A 19,718-nucleotide genomic window follows, 5' to 3' on the forward strand; every position below is an offset into this window, starting at 1 on the left:
CCCCTCCAGTTTCAGGCCTAAGGAACAAGAGCTCAGCAGTGACCCAACAGGACATCTGTACTATGCAGTGCAGTATGTTTCTTTTGCCGTTATTGTTGTTATCTTTCCTGGGACTAGATTATAAGATCCAGGTAGGATCCAGTCTGCTTTACTCATAAGTATAATTCCAACTTCTAGAATGGTGCCTGATTCATTTTGGAATGAGTGACAGAAGTGGACCAGGAAAAGGGGGTGTTCTCTACATCTCTGCCTTCCCACGAAGCTGGTATAATTGGGCCAGACTAGGAGTCTGTTTGGGGTCAGGGAAACCATTTGAAGGCCAGACAGGCATTGAGATGAAGTGAGGCCCAGGGTTCTCGAGCAGTTGGCAGAGGCTGGCCCTGCCTTCTCTGTCTTCCCTGCTTCCTCCTCTCTAGTCCAGGAGCCAAAACTAGGATGTGGGCTCAGAGAAAGGGGGCCACAGAACTGACCTTGGACCTGCCCCTAATCTTCAGCTTATGCTAACAGGATGGGTCTTTGTGGGGCAGAAGCCTGAGGAACACCAATATTTAAGGAACAACACAAAGCTGAGGAGCCTACAAGGGAAACTGAGGAGAGCCCAGGGAGCTGTGAGACCCAGAATGACACCCAGTCACCCACCCATATTCTTCTATAGCTTAGTGGCTATCACCCCACAGAAGCCTGTGGGTCACCATTCAACTTCTAGAAATGACAAAGGCATCAACCAAGGACAAGAATGACAGAGAAAAAAACAGTGGGCTAAAGAGTTTCACAATTAGTTTTAGTTTTAGTTTTAGCTTTTGTTTTATTTTTTTTAAGTTTATTTATTTATTTTGAGATGGTGGAGGGGCAGAGAGAATCCCAAGCAGGCTCTGCACTGTCAGCATAGGGCCTTATATGGGACTCAAATTCAGGACCTGTGAGATCATGACCTGGGCCGAGATCAAGAGAAGGTTACTTAACGACTGAGCCACCCAGGAGCCCCCACAATTAGTTTTTTAAACAAAACAAAGAGGGAAGATTGGTATTGGATCCACAGAAAGAGTAAAGTCACAAGCCAAGGGCCTACAGTGGGGACTGATTCACTCTGCAGAGCCCTGAAGGGTTCAGCCCTCAGAGGCTCTAAGCACCATGGTCCTGGGGCCAGACACCCAGATGGACAGGGGGCATTGGTAGGAGCTCTGTTTATAAAAGGGGTTTCCACTCTCCCCACACAGCCAGTAAGCTATATTTCTTTACCCTCCAGCAAATGAGACTTTTCTTTGGAGGAACTGAATAAGAACAATATTGGAGTTGGGAACACCAAGTATGGTGGAGGGTGAATGAATCAAGGGAGATCTGCATGCTAAACTGTGTGACCTTTAGCCCTTTCTCTGGTCTTGCTAGCAACTCCCCCACACCACTAACCAATAGATTGGAAGATTCTTTGAACAACTGAAAAGCTACAGAGAGAACTCCAGTTACTGATATTGGAAGTTCCCTCAATAAAAAGACTTACTTACTTTTTTTTTTTTAATGCTTATTTATTTTTGAGAGAGAGAAACAGAATGCAAGTAGGCGAGGGGCAGAAAAAGAGGGGGACACAGAATCCGAAGCAGGCTCAAGGCTCTGAGCCATCAGCACAGAGCCCAATGGCTCAAACCCATGAACTGTGAGATTGTGACCTGAGCTGGAGCCGGACGCTTAGCCTACTGAGTCACCCACGTGCCCCAAAAGATTCACTTTTCACTTGATCACCCTATGTAAAGTCCACTAGTTAACAAACTGTACTATTTACATAATAAGTTTCCAAAATCAACTTTCAGTGCCTCCTTTTTAAATATAAACAGTCAAGAATCAGAAGATACTTAAAGATTCAAACTTGATAAAAGGAGACAGATATAACCAGAAAAAAAGATCTGACGTGATAGAGATTTTGCAAGGAGGAATAAAAAAAAATTCAAAAAGGGCAATAACACCCATTCAAGAAGATAAGAGGAAAGGTTGCATCCAAAAAACAATAAGGGATTACAATAAAAAAGAAAAAAAATTAAATGAAAAAAGCCTCTCTGAAATTAAAAATATAACTAAAGTTTTTTTCAAAAACTCATAAGATTTAGAAGACAAAGTTGAGGAATACTTCCAAAGAGGGAAACAAAAAAGAGAGACTTAAATAATAGGAGAGAAATAAAATATATTAATATAATTATCCCAGCAAAAAGAATGAAAAAAAGATATCTACCAAAGCCCATCACCATCATCATTGTGATTTTATGAGACTGACATGCTGCCTACTCAACTTAGGTAGCCAGTTATTCTGATTTTAAATCAGGAGGGATAAGTAAAAATTCCTACAATCTTCTAAGGAGAAAAAGAAACAGGTAAAGGAAACAAGAATAAGACTATTAAACTTCTTCAAAAGTAGCATTACGTGTTAAAAGACAACAGAGAAATGCCTTCTAAATTCTGAAAGAAAATATTTTTAAATCTAGAATTCTGTACTCAAGTAAATTATCAATCACACATCAGAGTAGTGTAGAGATATTTCCAGATAGCCAATGACTCAAGACAATTACTTTTTTTTTTTTTAATTTTTTAAAATGTTTTTATTTATTTTTGAGACAGAGAGAGACAGAGCACGGGCAGGTGAGGGGCAGAGAGAGAGGGAGACACAGAATCGGAAGCAGGCTCCAGGCTCTGAGCTGTCAGCACAGATCCCAACGTGGGGCTCAAACTCACAGACTGCGAGATCATGACCTGAGCTGAAGTCAGATGCTTAACCAACTGAGCCACCCAGGAGCCCCAAGACAATGACTTCTAAAGTACTCATTCTTAAGAAATTATTGGAGAGGGGCTCTAGGCTGGCTCAGTCAGTAGAGCATGTGACTCTTGATCTCAAGGTTGTAAGTTTCAGCCCCACATTAGGTGTAGAGATTACTTAAAAATAAAATCTTTAAAAAAGAGAGAATTTATTGGAGAATGGAAGTTAGCAATTTAGTTAGGTGATAATGTAATAAAGAAGACAGAGAATTCAGGAAATAGGGACTCCAACATAAGAAGGCAGTAAAAGAAATATTCAAAATGATGGTAAAGGGAAGCCTCAGAATAAGTTATGTAGTATTCTAATTCTAAAATCAGCCAATCCAGATTGGAACAGAGAAACAAAAGGTTCTTAGAGAGATAACTGTAAGGGGAAAAATGGGACAGATGAGCTTGAGTGTATGCAAAATAGTATTACCAGGTATGTAGTAGAGTTGTTGAACCATTAGAAAAAAAATAATTATAAGCACATTTGGACGTCAGATCAATAAAAAAGGAGGCAGTTATTAACTCCAGGAAAAACAAAGAATTGTACAAAAGAGGACACATAATCACAGTGCACTACTTGATGCAGGAGTAAATAATATTTGCATAATCATTAGTATAATAAACACTAAACATCAATTTAACAACAAAAAAAAAAGTTTATGTTGGGAGAGATAGAATGAAGGGGACATGCAGGGATGGCATTGGGGGAAACTAAGTTCTCATCTACCATGACAGAGAGTCAATATATAATTTCGAGGGGCGTGTGGGTGGCTCAGTCGTCTAAGCGTCCGACTTCAGTTCATGTCATGATCTTATGGTTAATGGGTTCAAGCCCTGCCTTGGGCTCTGTGCTGATGGTTCGGAGCCTGGAGCCTGCTTCAGATTCTGTGTCTCCCTCTTTCTCTGCCCCTACCCCACTTGCACTCTGTTTCTCTCTCTCAAAAATATATATACATTAAAAATGTTTTTAAAAACATGTATAAAATATATAATTTCTAAAATTAATAAATCAAGAAATAGTAACATAAGCATATTACTTAAAAACATGGCAATATATACAAATGACAAACGAGCTGTAAGAGTTGAGGTTGACTGCCTTGGAGAATGGAACATGGGAATGTGAAAGGCTGAAGCAAGGCAACTGCTGATTTCCAAACTATGCATATATATTCTTTGATTAAAATGAAAATTAAATTTTTGAAAAAGAGTCTCTATGGCTCACATACAGTCCAGCTTAGTAACTTCTCATGATATAACAACAGATGATAATCTGGGGCCAAATTTCTGGCCAAAATAAATGAAGCATTTTTATGTCAGTGTCTGCATATATCCCTTGGATATATGGAGACCTGACACAGTGGCCAGTGGTCAATAGGCTTCAAAGATTAAGAACTCTGATCCTGACCCACAGTTGTGGACATTACAGGCAATTCTCAAACATATCATATTTCATGTCTGGACATGCTGGTCTCTCTGATTAGAAGAAACAAACCTCCCAAGCCCCTAACAAGGTGAACTTCTCTTCAACCTTTAAAACTCTTCTCAGCTATCACCTCTCCTAGAAAGTCCTTCCTGATGCCTCCTCTCTGAAGAGTTACTTGTTCCCTCTTTCAGCCTACTTCTGAATCATCTGCGTCTCCATCCAGCAAAGCATCCAACCCCGTGTGATTCAGTTGGAAATAAGCTGTCTCTCCAGCTCCTCTGTGATCCTCTCTAGTCATCAGCTTGTGCTAGTTATGCTGCAGGATAAACAACCACAGAATCTCAGTCACTCACCACACAAAGGTTTATCTCTCATCATGTTATATATTGGCTGTGGCTCTGGCTCCACTCCATGTTTTCTCTTTATGTGGGTCTTATTCTGGACATGCCATTCTCCTGGCAGAAAGAAAAGAGAAAATGTGTGTGGGACCACAAAATGTTCCCGAAAGCCTCTGCTCAAAAGTGACATATCACTTCTGCTTAATTTCCATTGGCCAAAGCAAGTCACCTGATGAAGTCTGATGTCAATGGCACAGATAAGCATAATCCTGTCACAGGGAGAGGCAGTAAACAATAGGGTATAATAATACCATCTACGACAATCTGCTTGGTGGGACCCACATCTTATTTCTATATCCTGAACCTAACACAGTGTTTGGCACCAAAGTAGTATTCAAGGCATCTTCGTTGACTTGAACAGAATTGTCAAATAATAACTTAGCCTCATATACAACCTGAGAACAGAAGGAGATTTGAAAAGGGCCTAAAAAAATGAAAAGGGCTTAACGTAGAGCTGGAAGGGTACCAACAAGCTCATGGTATGTGGAACAGCACTGAGTTTGGAGCCGATACACTTGGGTTTCAGGTCAGACTCTGAAAGTCATTTCACCTCTCTGGGCTCATCTTTAAAATGAAGGAGATGAGGGCACCTGGGTGGCTCAGTCAGTTAAGCTTCTAGCTCTTGGTTTCGGCCCGGGTCATGATCTCACAGCTCGTTAGTGTTAGTTCGAGCCCCACATAGGGCTCTGCGCTGACAGTGCAGAGCTTGCTTGGGATTCTCTCTCTCTCTCTCTCTCTCTCTCTCTCTCCCTCTCTCTCTGCCCCTCCCCTGCTCATGCTTGCTCTCACTCTCTCTCAAAATAAATAAATAAACTTAAAAAAAATAAATAAAATGAAGGTGATGAGGTAGAGGATCTCTAGGATCCTTTTCAGTTTTAACCTTTTGGGAGTCTGTCATAGAACACCTCAACCTGGTTTCCTTAGGACCTGCTTGCCAATCCGCCGACTTCTATTATGGTACCCAGTTCTACAATTGAGAAGGAAATAAGCCCCAAAGTCACATCGCAGGCTAAAATGAATTTCTAAAAACCGAAAATTCGATGATGACAATAAAAGAAAATAAAATTACACTTCTGAAATGAATGTGTTTTCAACAAACATGTTAAGTGGCAAATGTTTTCTTTAAAACAAACCATTTTCTGTTTTGAGCACATTGTTCTAGACAGAGGAGAATCCATTACACGAAAGCTACTTATCACGACATTACAGAGGGGTGATTATACATCTGAATGTCCCCACTCTGAGCTCTGGTTCACAAATGGAAATCATCACATAAGTAGAAGCCATCTCACACATAGTGAGAGTTTGTTGTTTGTGTAATGAATAAATATGTGTCTTGGCTGAACTCCTTGGGCTATTGAAGCTATCATTACCAATCCAATGCGGCCCTATTGCTCTGTATCTGGACCTAGTCATACTTTTTTTTTTTTTTAAGTTTTTAGAAAAAAAAAAAAAAACTAAGAAAGGGTTGAGAAATCCTGTAGCTCATGGGCTGATGTACTAAGAGAATTATTTAACAGCTACTGGGTCCTAAGCCCTGTGTTCTCAACAGTAGAAAGCAAACATTGTGATGATCCTGTTTGATTAGAGAAATTTGTACTCTTAAGTTTCCACCCATAAACCACAGATGTCAGCCCATGTACCCACCACCACCAGACAATAACAACATGTACATATCATTCAGTGTATGCCAGGACTGTTCTGAGTTCTTTACATATATTAACTCATAACAATCATAGCAACCAGAGGCAATGGGTACTGTTACTATCTCCATTTTACTGATGGGGGAATCAAAAGTACAGAAAGGTTGATTAACCTGCCCAAGGTCACACACTGACTGGCGGGGCTAGGCTTTGAACCCAGGCAATCAGGCTCCAGAGTCTGTTCTAAAGTCCCTTCTGCATTATATTGCCTGGGGGCGGAGCATGCTACCAAATGAGTCGGGATCATTCTTGGATATAGATGTAGCCTGGAACCATAAGCATACCATCACTCCCTCACCCTTAAAGACCCTTCCCACCTGTCCCTGCACCAGCCTAGGAGTCTGTGACTCCCACCCTCTGATCGTGGGTGCAGTGAGGGAAGTGAGTGTGACTAGCTCCCTCAAATACCAGAAAGGGTAATTTTTCAGGTGTATATCATCTGTCCTTATCCATTTCCAAGTTTCTGGACTGCATGTCCCCTTGCCTGGATGAGTGTCAGGAAAGGTAACCGAGCCCTGATACAGCAAGGTCCAGTTTCTAGTAGCCAGAGCACTGCAATCAGCAGGCAGGGCTCTTTCCTATAAAAACCAATCAATACTGTCCCATCCCACATCCTCAACCTTTCCTGCTCCTCGGTCTATAACTGCTATTGATTACATCAGAGCAGGGAAGCAAATGCCAAAATATATCAATCACCAAGGTGGCAAAGAGACTTTATTAAAACCATTACACCTTCTTCTATTTTCCTGCCCACCCCTGTTTCCTCAGCCCAATGGCCATTTCTTTTGGAAGGTTTCCAAGAACTTTGCAGACATGATCTGATGGCTGGTGGAATTTCCTCTATTTGGGGAAAATTTAGACCCAGAGAAGGAGCAAGAACAAGTCCCATGGTGAGAAGATGGAAACCAGGTGTGTGAAAATATGTGCATGTGTCTGTGCGGTATATATATGTGAAAATGTGCACGTACATATGTTTGTTTAAAGAAAAACCTAGAACTTAGTCACATTTCAGAAACATTTTGTAATTATCGCTGAAATTTTTACAAATCAATTCCTTCTGGTCGCTTAATGTCCTTCACAAAGTGGTTTAATTGTGAAATTTCACTTTATAATTGGGTTCATTTTAATGCAGAAAGAGGTAGATTTGCATAAGCAAATGACAAACAGTTAACAAAATCCATTAGCAGAGAAGCAGAAATCCGAAGAGCCACACACCCTGGGTTGTTGGTTTCCAGTCAAAACCTGTGCTAAGGAAGTTGCTGGCCAAACCCAGACCAACCTCTGCGGCCCCTAACCAGACAGAGGGGAAGGACGAAAGGCATTTCAAATGCCTTCATGTATTATTAGGATAGCCTGTCAATGTGGCAGGAGAGACAAGGTGAAGGAAAATTTTTGCTTGTCAGTGAAAGACCAGATTCTTTGCAACTCCAGGCAAGGATTTAAAAAGGATCACCAGTTTTACCCAGCTCCTTGACAGTTCTTTTTCCAGGTGAAGAGTCCTGGACTCAGAGTAGAAGGGAGTAGAGAGACTCTGATTTCTGGTCCTCATTCTGCCACTAACCAGCAAGGATCTTCCTGGTGAGGCCTCCATTAGATCGTATCTGAATATCTGTTTCTTAAAGCTCCTACTGTCATTACCAGTAATTGACAAATTCTTTCACTCATTCACTCAACAAATATATATTAAGTCCTTGCTAGGAACGGGTCCTATAGACATTACAGAGAATCACAAGGAGATGGGGTGAGGGCTAACCTAAGAAATATAAATAAACAGTAGAGAAGGTCCCGCCCTCATGGAACTGATGTTATGGACTGAATTGCGTCCCCTTAAAGTTTACAGGCTGACAGGAATAGTGTCCTTCTGAGAAGAGGAAGAGACACTGGCGATCTCCCTCTCTCCATGCACACACAGAGAGGATGCCATGGGAGGGCGCTGTGAGAAGATGGCCAACTGCAAGCCAGGAAGGCATGCTGCACCAGAAACCAACCCTTCTGACACCTTGATCTCGGACTTGCCAGCCTCCAGAACTGTGAAAAAATGAAGTTCTGCTGTTTAAGTCACCAAGCCTGTAGTATTTTGTTGCAGCAGCTGGAGCAGACTAATACGTCGGGGGAGGAGGGAAAGGCACAGTACTATGCCAAGGGAGCACAGACTGGAGTGCCTTGCCCAGTCTAGGGGACAAGGGAAGGTTTTGCAGAGGACCTGCCACCGAAAAGGTCAGGACAACCAGCAGGGGAAAGGCGTGAGGTGGAGGGCAGTTCTTGGGACAGGACACTCACGTGTGTGAAGACCTGCAGGTAAGAGGAGTAAGTTCAGTTGGGGGAGCCAAACACACTTCTTTGTGGATGGAGCCTGAAGTATCAGAGGAAGAGTACAGCAAGAGTGGGGCTGAGGAGGTAAGGGGAGCCAACTGGGGGAGGTTTCATAAACAAACATGTCCCTGAAGATCGCTGCCCCCCCCCCCAAAAAAAAGTAGGCTCCACACAAGCATAGAGTCCAATGCAGGGTTTGAAGTCACAACCTTGAGATCAAGACCTGAGCTGATATCAAGAGGAGGACTCTTTGGGGCACCTGAGTGGCTCAGTCAGCTGGGCATCCGACTCTTGGTTTCAGCTCAGGTCATGATCTCGTGGTTCGTGAAATCGAGCTCCACACTGGGCTTTGTGCTGACAGCGCAGAGACTGTTTGGGATTCTCTCTCTCTCCCTCTCTCTCTGCCCTTCCCTGCTCTCACTCTCTCTCTCTCTCAAAATAAATAAATAAACTTTAAAACCTTAAAAAAAAAAAAAAAAGAGTTGGACCCAGGCCACCCAGGCGCCCCATCCCCAAAGATCTCAAACGCCAAGGAGCTGCCATACCTATTGCAACTTTGGACTCATGCCATTGACACGTCCAATTCTGAAAAGATGCCAACACGGGTTCTGCAGGCACAGAGTAATAGTTAGCTTTTCTTGCCACCCTAGCCAGTGAAATCTCTGTGTGTTTGCATATGTTCCTTGTGGAAATGCTTCGTTTCTTTATCCACAAGCTTCCTCCTTGCCTTTTGAAGCATCTTCTGGGACAGCCTTTTCTTCAGGTGCTTGCCTTCAGTTCTGCAAAATTCCTCTGCTTTTTGTTAATAATTGCTAGTACTTATTGAGTTAGCTAATGCCAACCACGCACCAGGCCCTGTTTTAAGGGCTTTATGTATATTAGCTTTTTTAATCGTCACAACAACCCTATGAAGTAGATTCTGTTAACTCCAGTTTATGGATAAGGAAACTGAGCACAGAGAGATTAAGGCACTTGCCTGGGGCCACTCAGCTAAATGGAGAAGCCAAGATTAAAACCAGGGCAGTTTGGCTCTGGTGTCCATACTTTTAACGACTACTAGGCTCTATTGTCTTTGGGGCAAAAAAAAAAAAAAAAAAAAGAAGACCAAGAAACTGAGATCAGTCAGGTTCCCAAGGGCAGTTGAAGTCTGGGGGTCCTTCTGATTCCAGAGTCTATGCTCTTAACCTCTTGAGGGAATGAAGAAGCAGCACCTGGCTTGGGGAGTGACTCAGGAAGTAGACTAGATAGAACTACCATGGAGTAGTTGAAGAAGAAGGAAGAGAGACAGCTGGAGAGAAGTAGGAAGTTGCAGTAACACTCTGGTTTCTGGGTAAACCATACAACCAAACCTTCATCATTTTGTGCCACTTCATTCATTTGTTCACTCATTCTCCCAGCCATTTAACAAATGCTTATTGGGAACCTATTCTGTTTCAGGCATTGGGCTGGGAAAGTGGGAAAGAGGAGCAGGTGGGTACTGAGAATGGCCATGAACCTCACCAGCGCCTTCCGCTTGCCCTCATCTAAGAAGCTTTACATTCATCTAAGAAGGACTTTACATTCGAGGGGGTGGAGTTGATATGTAAATAAATTCAACACATTATTACAGTGTGATTATGTATATCAATATATGCCCATCTATCTATAAAGCATTAAAAGGAGGACAGCCTATCTCTGCCTAAAACAGGCAGGTAGGGCATCGCTTTGAAGAAGGTCCCCTTTGAGCCAGCCATGAAGGATGATAGGAATATCCTAAGAGAGGAGCTGGGCGCCATGGAGCTTCCCTGGAAAGTATGTATGTAGCAGATCCCCAAATTCCTGGAACAGAGTCATAGAATTAGAGAACATTCACACTGAAAGGAGGCTTAGAGGTCATCTGGCCCCACCCCTTTATCCACAGATGGCAAAGTGGGGCCAGGCCTGGGGTGAGGCAAACCAAACGTTATGGGAGCATTTCCTCTCATGGCCCTGCGAGTGTGGCCCAGCCCTAGCCCCTGCCCTGGAACCGAGGCACAGCTTTACTGGGTTCAAACAACCAGTCAAGGGCCAACAGTACCTTGCAAGAACCCCAGCCACCTCCACCCCAATTTTCTGGGCTTTGTGATTCATGGGTTGTGTGGAGAGCAAGGCAAATGGAAAAGAAGATGGAGAGGAGTCTAGAAAGTCACCATGATTTCTGGCTTGTATTACTGAAGAGACAACTCTAAATGTCCACCTCCATCACCCTTGCACTCTCAAGTTCCCAGCTTCCCCATCCCCAAGGCTTTTTTAATGTTTGTTTGTTTGTTTGTTTGTTTGTTTGTTTGTTTGTTTAGAGGGAGAGAGAAAGAGAGCACTCACGCAGGGGACGGGTGGAGAGAGAGGGAGAGAGAATCTCAAGCAGCCTGGTGATGTCAGCACAGAGACCCATGCAAAGCTCAATCCCAGGAACCCAACCAGGAGATCATGACCTCAGCTGAAATCAAGAGCTGGATGCTTAACTGATTGAGCCATCCCCACCCCCAAGTCTTATATTTAAAAGTAAGGATATCTTTCTCGTAATGTCCTTCCCTCTCCTCTCTCTGCTACCCACTCTTCCAACGCCACACCTCCCCAACATTTCTTTCAGCTTCAGATTCTCTTTTCAGCTGGCCGCCAGGAGCCCTGCAAACGTCCACCACGAAGGTCGCAGGGATGCAGTTCAACAATCTGCCAGCAGGGGGCAGGCCTGCCGCGAGTCCCGATGCTGCCCAAACCTCCCAGCCCCCAGCCCAGTCACAACTCCTTAGAGATGCAAATTGAGAAGCAGCCTTCCTAACCCGAGAGGGCTGCTAATTCTCTGACGAGTATGCAGATTTCCATCCTGCCTTTGCCTGGGTTTATTTGTTTTACTTTGCAATAAATTTAATACAGACTCCCTGAAGCAGAGAGGCAGATGGACTATAAACTCTGCATTTTGAGCAGCCTTAGTTACTAGGTTAGTGTGGTTTTTGATCCCTACTTAAATTATATCTATGAAATTTGACATGGATTTGGGTCTGGGCTTTGCTGGCTCCTTGGTGCTCTGGAGCTGCTTCTAGGGAATTTACAAGGGTTGATTTGATTATTGGGACTTTAATTTCTCACGGAGGCTAACTAGCAGGCTGGGAAGCCTGGCTGGGGTCGAACAGGAAAATGGGAAAGTGAGAAGTAAGTTGGGTTGCTACCTGCCCCAGTTAGGCGGGGCCAGTATTGTTTTCCCACGCCCCTGGCTGGGCCCTAAGTCAGACAAGCTGAGGACCTAAGGCAGGAAGCCTGTGCTGCTCCGCTCCCCAGGGAGAGTCACGCAGCCCAAAGTGCCCACAAGAAGTTCAGAGTCCAGGAAAAAAAAATCAGATGCACATATGGGGCAGACATAACTAAAACATCCATAAAGAAGCATTAACAAGAACGGGGTTAAGCTGGCATTGTATAACAATGTAAATTGGACATGGGGGGATGTGGCAGAGGGGAGAAAACTGCTACTCACCCCTCCTATTAACACCTTTGCCTCACTCATGCTGCAGTGTGCAGCCTTCTCCCCTGCTGCCTTTCACAGACTGCTGAAGAAAAGGCATAGCGAGCTAGGAGCGTGACAAGCTGGGTTCTTGTCTCAGCTTCACGGGGTACTTCTTTGTTCCAGTGTTCCAATGTTGAGTAATATGTTTAATTTCTCTGAGACTCGGTTTCCCTGTCTGCAAAATCAGAATCACCCGATTATTACGAGGGCCAAGTAAGATAATCGGGGTAAGAATGCCTGTATGCAGCAAAGGATGAGACCAGAAAAAGTGTGTAAGGGACAGGTGTCCTTAGACAGTTGTGATCAATGATAAGAGTAGGAAGCCCTCGGGACAGGGGGAGTCTGTGAAGGGAATTTCAGTGAGACCTATATCTGTTCTATCCTTGTACCTAAAACCTGTCAGTGGGCCCTATGCCCACGGGATGAGTGGGGCCCCCAAAGGCAGAGAAGGTGTAGTGGCCAGCTGCCTAACTTGGTCCTGCTCACCTGCACACGAAACCTGCCTGCCAGCAGAGAAGGACCGGCCAGGACATCGGAGAAGGTTCAAGCAGCAGCAGATTCCAGGGACTGCTGTGCACACCTCTGAGGGCCTGGGCCACCCTGGCAGTGGGAGATGGGCATAGAGGTGGGGGTGCAGCCTCACCTTGCCCCAAGAGAAATCCCAGAGCCCAGGCAGAGCCTGAGAGAGGAAGGGGAGGCCAGCCCCCCTTCCTCTGTCTCCCTTCTCTGCACCTCTGCATCCTTCAGCCAGAGGCTGAAGCAAGAAAGGGAACTTGAGGGGGTGATGAAAGGAATGTGTTTAAAGAGCTAAGAAAAGCAAAGGTTTAGGAGTCACCCAAGTAAAGGGTTAGAAAGAAGGAAGAGGGCAGATAAAGGAGAAAAGGAAGGAGCCAAGGACATGTTGACATTTGTTCCTTCCGCGTAGGGGAGAATCCCCAGAAAGGAAAGGAAGTACAAGAGGAGCAGAGTCAAACCAGAGAAAGGAAACAGCCTGATTCCCATGGAGGAGGGGGTGGGGTGCAGGGGAGGTAGAGGCTGAGCCGAAATGGAAATGAGGGGCTTGGTCACCATGGAGAGAGAAGCTGGGAGCTTGGCAGCAGTTTGTCTATTAGGAGGAAAGGAGGGGAATCAAAGAAGCTGTGGGCGTGTCTACACACACAACCGAATTGGAAAATAACTAGCTGAATTCAGCCCAAAGCAGGGTATGGAGGGGGATGGGGGCGGAAAGACTGGCTAAATTCTCTCCAAAACAACAAAACCTGCCCCACTCACTTCTCCATCCTACCTGCCACCCCCCACCCCAATAATGCACTGAATTAAAAGTGAGCTGTCAAGATCCTGTTAAAGGAAATTTGGTGACTTCCCACCCCCCAAACCAGAAGCAGTCTGATGATTTGTGTGCGCAAGGGAAAGGAAACGGAAGGCAGCAGAGACAGAGGTAGGGTGGCAAGGAGGGGCAGGTGTGCAGGCGGAAGCAAGGAGAACAGGAGAACCAGTCAGACACCTTGGTCTTCAGAGAACCTCCTGAGGAAGGATGAAAAAATCTAGCAAGTACGAGCCACAAGGCCAAGAGGATGACCACACAAGTTCTCCGGAACTGTGGCAGGGGCGATGCCACCCTGAGACCCACTGCCAGGCTTCTGCCTGACCCTGTGCATTAGAAAGGCTCACAATGGCACTCCTCCAGGTGCACCCTCCCCAGGGCCGTTGGGCAAGAGCCTTGCTCCCCCTTGCAGGTCACGTTCCACATACCCAGGCAGGCAAGGATGGCTGCTTGGGTGAGACTGGAGGTGGAGTGGGGGGTACGCCCCTGCCCAGAGGGTGCGGGCAGATCTTGGGAGCGGAGACACTGACCACAAGGCTCCTCACAGTGCGGAACGATGTGGTGATAGGACTGGGGGACGTGGTGCTTGGCCGGGACCCCCACTTGCATGCTTGCCTTGGCCAGGAAATGTCTGCAGCTGTCCTCAGCAGAGGAGAGCCCGGCTTTACACCTAGAGATCAGGACACTGAAAAAAGTAAGGAATCCAAGGCTGCTATGGGTTAGAAGCCCAAAGGGCAAGGGGAGTGAGAGGGACACACAAACCCTGGGCCTGTGTGGCAGAGAGTGGAGAATTCATACCAGAATCATTCACTGTTTATCCAAAATTCAAAGTTGACTGGTTGCCCTGTGTTCTATCTGCCACCCCTCCCTAGGGCCAGAGGGGTTGGAGTGGTGGCCACAAGGGAATGTCACAAGGTAAATGAGGATGGGGACCGGCACAAACTAAGAGGTCAAAGTCCTCCTAGAACTAAAACATGCCAGACCAGTACCTTCCAGTCTTGGATGGGGTTGTGACAAGCATGTTCATTTTCAGAGACCCTGGGCTAAGTGAAGAGAATGACCAAATCCTCTTATCCCGACCAATGACTTTAAGATAGAAGCAGGATCAGGGCAAAACATGAGCAAGTCTCAGGGTGGGAGGTGGTGGGTAATTTCTCTTTTGCACCCACTGGAACCCCAGAGGCTAGCCAAGTCTAAACTGATAAAGAATTTCCTCCACAGGCATCTTGCCCCGGTCCTTCATGTTGAAAAAAAAAAGGGGGGACACTTTCAACAAAAAAAGCCTGCAACCAACACTTTTTCTAAGTACTTTAAAGTTTACACAATTCTACACTATTTTTCTGCTCTCACCTACACATCTCCTAGCACAACTGATATTTTTTAAAGTCCTTTTCAGAATTTAACCTTTCAGATGCTGCATTCCAGGAGGAAAGTAAATAAATGTGTAAATCATTAATAACCCTACACTGGTTTTGAACTCAGTTATGAACACAGAAGGAAAAAAAAAAATCAGTGCCAAATGAAAAAGGATAGACTCAAAGGAGGATTTCTTTTAATCCAAAAAAGTTTTACAATGGTGTAATCAGCAATAGAGAATAAAATAAAATTAAAACAATAATAATAAAAGAAGCATACCCAGCAGTGTCCTGTTAAATAATTGGATGAGATTCATCAGGGCAGCAACTGGTGCTGAGTGTTTTTTAATTTTCTCCCTGCTGGATATTCTCCTCTCATGGTGTCAACAAATAGATTAACTACTTGTCAGAGACGGGGCCTTCAGAGAGCAAAATTGAATTCTTCAGTATTTATTTTCCTCTTCATACCTCCTCCCCAAAGAGGAATATCTGGGCATTTTTTAAAAGATTCCCCCCACCCTCCTCAAAAATCAAGAAATGATTAATTCTGTCCATGAGGATCACTTGATCATATCGTGCAAGAAGTTAATTTCACCACAGTGCACACTGGATTCAATAAGAGGGTTTAAGAAGATGTACTCACTGCCTCTCCTTATGAAGGACTCAAGCTTGAAAGGGCAGACCCAATACTTACTACATCTGTGGCAAGCGCAGGCCAAAGGGCACCATGGTGTTTTCAACAAACCAAGGTTTCACAGAAATTTGAATTCAGAACAGCGGGGGCCCATGGCTCTAGGTGAACCGCATAAAAAAAGAACTGAGCGGGGGCACCTGGGTGGCTCAGTATGTTAAGTGGCTGACTTCAGCTCAGGTCAAGATCTCACAGTCCGTGAGTTCAAGCCCCTCAACAGGCTCTGTGCTGACAGCTCAGAGATTGGAACCTGCTTCAGATTCTGCCTCCCTCTCTCTCTGCTCCTCCCTCACTTGCACTTTGTCTCTCGCTCTCTCTCAAAAACAAACATTAAAAAAAAAAAAAAAGACTTGGAGAAAAAATTTAAACCCTTTTAAAACACATAAAAAGAAGATCCAAATGAATGCAGGAACGTATCATACCCTGGAAAGGATGAGTTAACTCTCTACAACGTCAGTTGTCCCTAAATTAACCTGTAAATTGAATCCATTCCAATCAAAATCTCAGTACATTTGGCCAGGAGACAGGGGTGGAAGAGTATCTGTCAAACATTCTAAAATTTACGAAGAAGAACAAGGGTCCACTAATGGTAAGATGGCTTTTTAAAAACAGCAGAAAGAAGAAACGCATCATACTAGAAATTGAGAAATACTACAAAGCCAGCATTATTAGAACAATGTGGTACTGGCACAGAAAGAGAGAAGCAGGCCAGTGGAATGGAAGAGTGGGTCTAGAAGCAGGCTGACAGGTGCATGAAAACTTGCATATGATAAATCTGGCATCATAAATCAAAGGGCAAGAGAAGACTTATCTCATAAATGGTAAAATAAATTTGAATCTCTATCTCATTAATGAATAAGAAAATAAACTCTACATGGATTCAATCCCTGAATGTGAAAAGGTAAAATCATAAATAATAGAAGAAAATACATGATCGTATATTGTGACCTTGAGGCGGGAAAAGATTTTGTGAACAAGGTGCAAAAGCAACACCATAAGGAGAAAAATGGATGGATTTTATATCAAAGTTAAAGATTTCTGTTTGGTGAAGTATACCATCAACTGAGTTAGCGTATAGATGAGTAGTACCTGGAAGAAGACATTTGTACCAATAAACGATCAGTAAGAAAATGCTTAGTAAAAAAGAAGAAACAATAGAAGAATGAGCAAAGTAGGTAAATAAGTAGTTCATAGAAGGAGAAATCCTAAGGTCAAACAAATCTTTGAAGTAATACTTAATTTCACAAATTGATATGAAAAACACAAAAGAAAAATAAGATACCACTTTACATATAATAAACTAGCAAAAAATAGAAAGTCAGATAATACCAGGTAGTGACAAGGATGTGGAGAAACAAGCAGGCTAATAAATGGGAAAACTGGTCCAGTTCTCTTAGAGAGAAGATTGATAGGGCTTACCAAAGTGAAGAATACACGGAGCCTGTGACCCGGCACTGGCACTGTGGGTACACACACCCTGGAAAAAATCTCACACAGAAGCACGCAATGTCCATCGTCTTGCTGATCGTGGAAGCAAAATGGTGGAAGCTGATGGTGGCAATCTGGCAATCCACCGCCAAGGAAGTAATGATAACTACAAATGACGAAACACCATGCAGTGGTAAGAAGGAATGAAATAGATCCACATAAGGCAACATGGATAGGTCTCCAAAACAGAGTTTGGATGGGAGGTTGGGGAAAGGAGAGATTTATAGCACAAGACAACTTATGTATGTTTTTAAAAGACACAAAGCAACACCACATATGTTTCAAGGACCATGCAGATGGATAAACTTATGGAAGGTGGATTAGAAGGTTACACGCTACAGTGGATATTAAGGTGCTCCACCCATACCCCTCTTCAGGGCCAGTGCACCTACTCCTCCACAACTGCTAGGAGTATTAGTGCTGAGGCTCAAGGCTGCATCCATCAGGGGAACTGCCTCGCTGAAGCCTATGCCCCTTCCAGGGGAAGTGGTCAATGGTGGCTGATGCAAGGATGTACAAGGCCTGGTCCCTCCTGCCTTGTTTGGGAAAACTCTAAAGGGCCACGTCAGGTGCATAGTTTCCAGGATCTCAGTTGTGGCCTCAGTTGCACAGAGGGGACCAACTTCACCTTCGGTCCCTCCCTGCAGTCCTCACCTCCTATGTCTGTGTCTCCCGAGGGCCCTCCTGAATGGACCTGCACATAGGCCCCCATCTTGGAACTTTCTTCCTTCCAGAGAGCTCTGTCTAAGGAATACATGAAATAATCAAGGGTGGGAGCAGTTACTGGGGAAAAGGGAAGAGAAATGCAGCTGGGAAAGAAAGAGGAAAATAAGAATTCAGTGAGCCTAAGCGAGGTCTCATAGGACTAGTGATGGTAGCATACCGTGAACTGAGGAGCACGATCCACTCAACTTTGTGCACCCAAAGTCCAAAATGCAAAACATAAAATTGAAAACATACCAACTGTCTGTGGACAGTAGGCAAGCTGCCTCCTCCCTTATTCACAGTGCTCTGTAACTAAACACCAGTTAATCTTCTGCCTGTGGGCCAGTGGTGAGCAAGGAGCGGACTCAGAAAAAGGGAGATAAATGGGCAATGACTTCTGTTTCCCCAACCCTTGTAACTAGGGGCAACCTCAAGAATCAGGAAGCCAGGGATTCCCTTTGGCTCAAGTCCATCATGGCTGCGAGGCTCTAGGAGAGATAGTTACATCATACTTAGCATGGGAAGGTGGAAGTAAAGGGGTGTAGTATATGTGTGGTGGTGTGGGTGTGAGAGACAGAGACAGAGACAGAGAGGCAGACAGAGACAGAGAGTGTGTTTCCACCTCAGGCATAGAACAGCCCAAGATTTCACAAAGACACAGATTCTATTCTTTCCATTCACTCCAGCACCAGATGGAGCAAGAGATCTTTATGGCACTTGCGGGAGGGGGTTACTTACCTCTGGGGGAGCAGCTTTGTCTGTCTCTGAGCCAAACGCCACACTGACTTCTGCTTCCCATCTTGCCTGCCTCTCCCCTCCTCTGACTCTCCTACTTGATATTTCTGTAACAGAAACTGGTTCCCTTCCTTGGGACTTGACCCAGCCCATCTCCTCTCCACAACCCTCGCCCCCACTCCCGCCTTCCGCCTCCCCCCCACCCCCATCTCCAGAGTCCTTTGCCCTTTTCAGAGTCTACAGGGATTAGCTGGGTTAGCTTTCACACACGCAGACACTGAAGCCTCATGTGGCTACAAAGAAAGCAAAACTGATACAATTGTGTGTGCCCTGGGAAGAGTCTGTGGAATGTTCAGGAAGGCCACTCCGTGGCTGAGCGGAGGCTGAAGTACCCAGAGTTTTCTCCCTTCCCATTCAAAGAAAAATAGGGAACTATGTTTGAAGGAGCATAAGTAAATTATAATGTGAATTCACCAATCTACCCTTTCCATAAAATATACTGAGCTCCTACTACATAGCATGTAAATATGTTTGGAAGGCAGGGACTTCCAAAATGAGTAAGATGCAGTCCTTGGTCTGCATAGAGGTGACTGTCTGACCAATATCTATGAAGTAGAGGGTAATATGGAAAGGGAAATAAAAAAGTTACCCCCAAATGCTCAGATGGTTCAGAGTAGGGTAAAAGTCACATTAGAAGGAAGAATCAAAGTTTTCCTAAACCACATAACTTTTAAAACAGCTTAAAACTGATGGATAAAATTTGTTCATATACTTTTAAAATTAGTTTTAAGGAACTTAATGCATTTGAATATAACGTAATGTATTCAATACACTGAATAACATTTTTTAAAGATGATAAATAATCATACTGCTTTTGAAAAAAACTGTATGAAGTAAGAAATCATGACTCCTCTTTGACCCATCTCATTCCATCCCCCAAAAGTAACTCCTTTAACAGTTTGGAGTGTATTGGCCCTAATCTTTGGATGGAAATGATTTCAACAAAATGGGAAGAAGGAGAGTATCCCAGGTAAAGAACAGGAGGTGAGAAGAGAAAAGGCAAGTTGTGTACCCGGCGTGTGTGGCAAAAGCAGGAGACAAGAGATGACATTGCAACAGGAGGTTGGAGTCACATCACAGAAGGTCCTTTGCACGAGTTTGGAATCAGGGACATTATTCAATAGGTGGTGTCATATAAGAAATGGTCCAAGGAGTTAGGGATTAAAAAAAAATTTTTTTTTAATATTTTTTTATTCTTGGGGCGCCTGGGTGGCGCAGT

At 44.3% G+C, this 19,718-nt stretch overlaps 1 protein-coding gene across 2 annotated transcripts in view; it reads right to left on the reverse strand.

Moving 5' to 3' along the window:
* PKNOX2 (PBX/knotted 1 homeobox 2) overlaps positions 1-4,667 on the reverse strand; it is a 280,787-nt gene extending 276,120 nt beyond the window's left edge. The window contains exon 1 of one of the 2 annotated variants that reach the window (XM_086678763.1): positions 4,564-4,667. The gene's annotated coding sequence lies outside the window, so the exon portion shown is untranslated. The remainder of the gene's footprint in view (positions 1-4,563) is intronic. The other variant, XM_086678761.1, reaches the window with a different exon arrangement.
* Between the last annotated feature and the right edge of the window lie 15,051 nt (positions 4,668-19,718).

The sequence above is a fragment of the Puma concolor genome, chromosome D1 (assembly GCF_028749965.1).
Source record: "Puma concolor isolate L17-30 chromosome D1, mPumCon1.1.hap2, whole genome shotgun sequence".
Taxonomy (NCBI): Eukaryota; Metazoa; Chordata; class Mammalia; order Carnivora; family Felidae; genus Puma; species Puma concolor.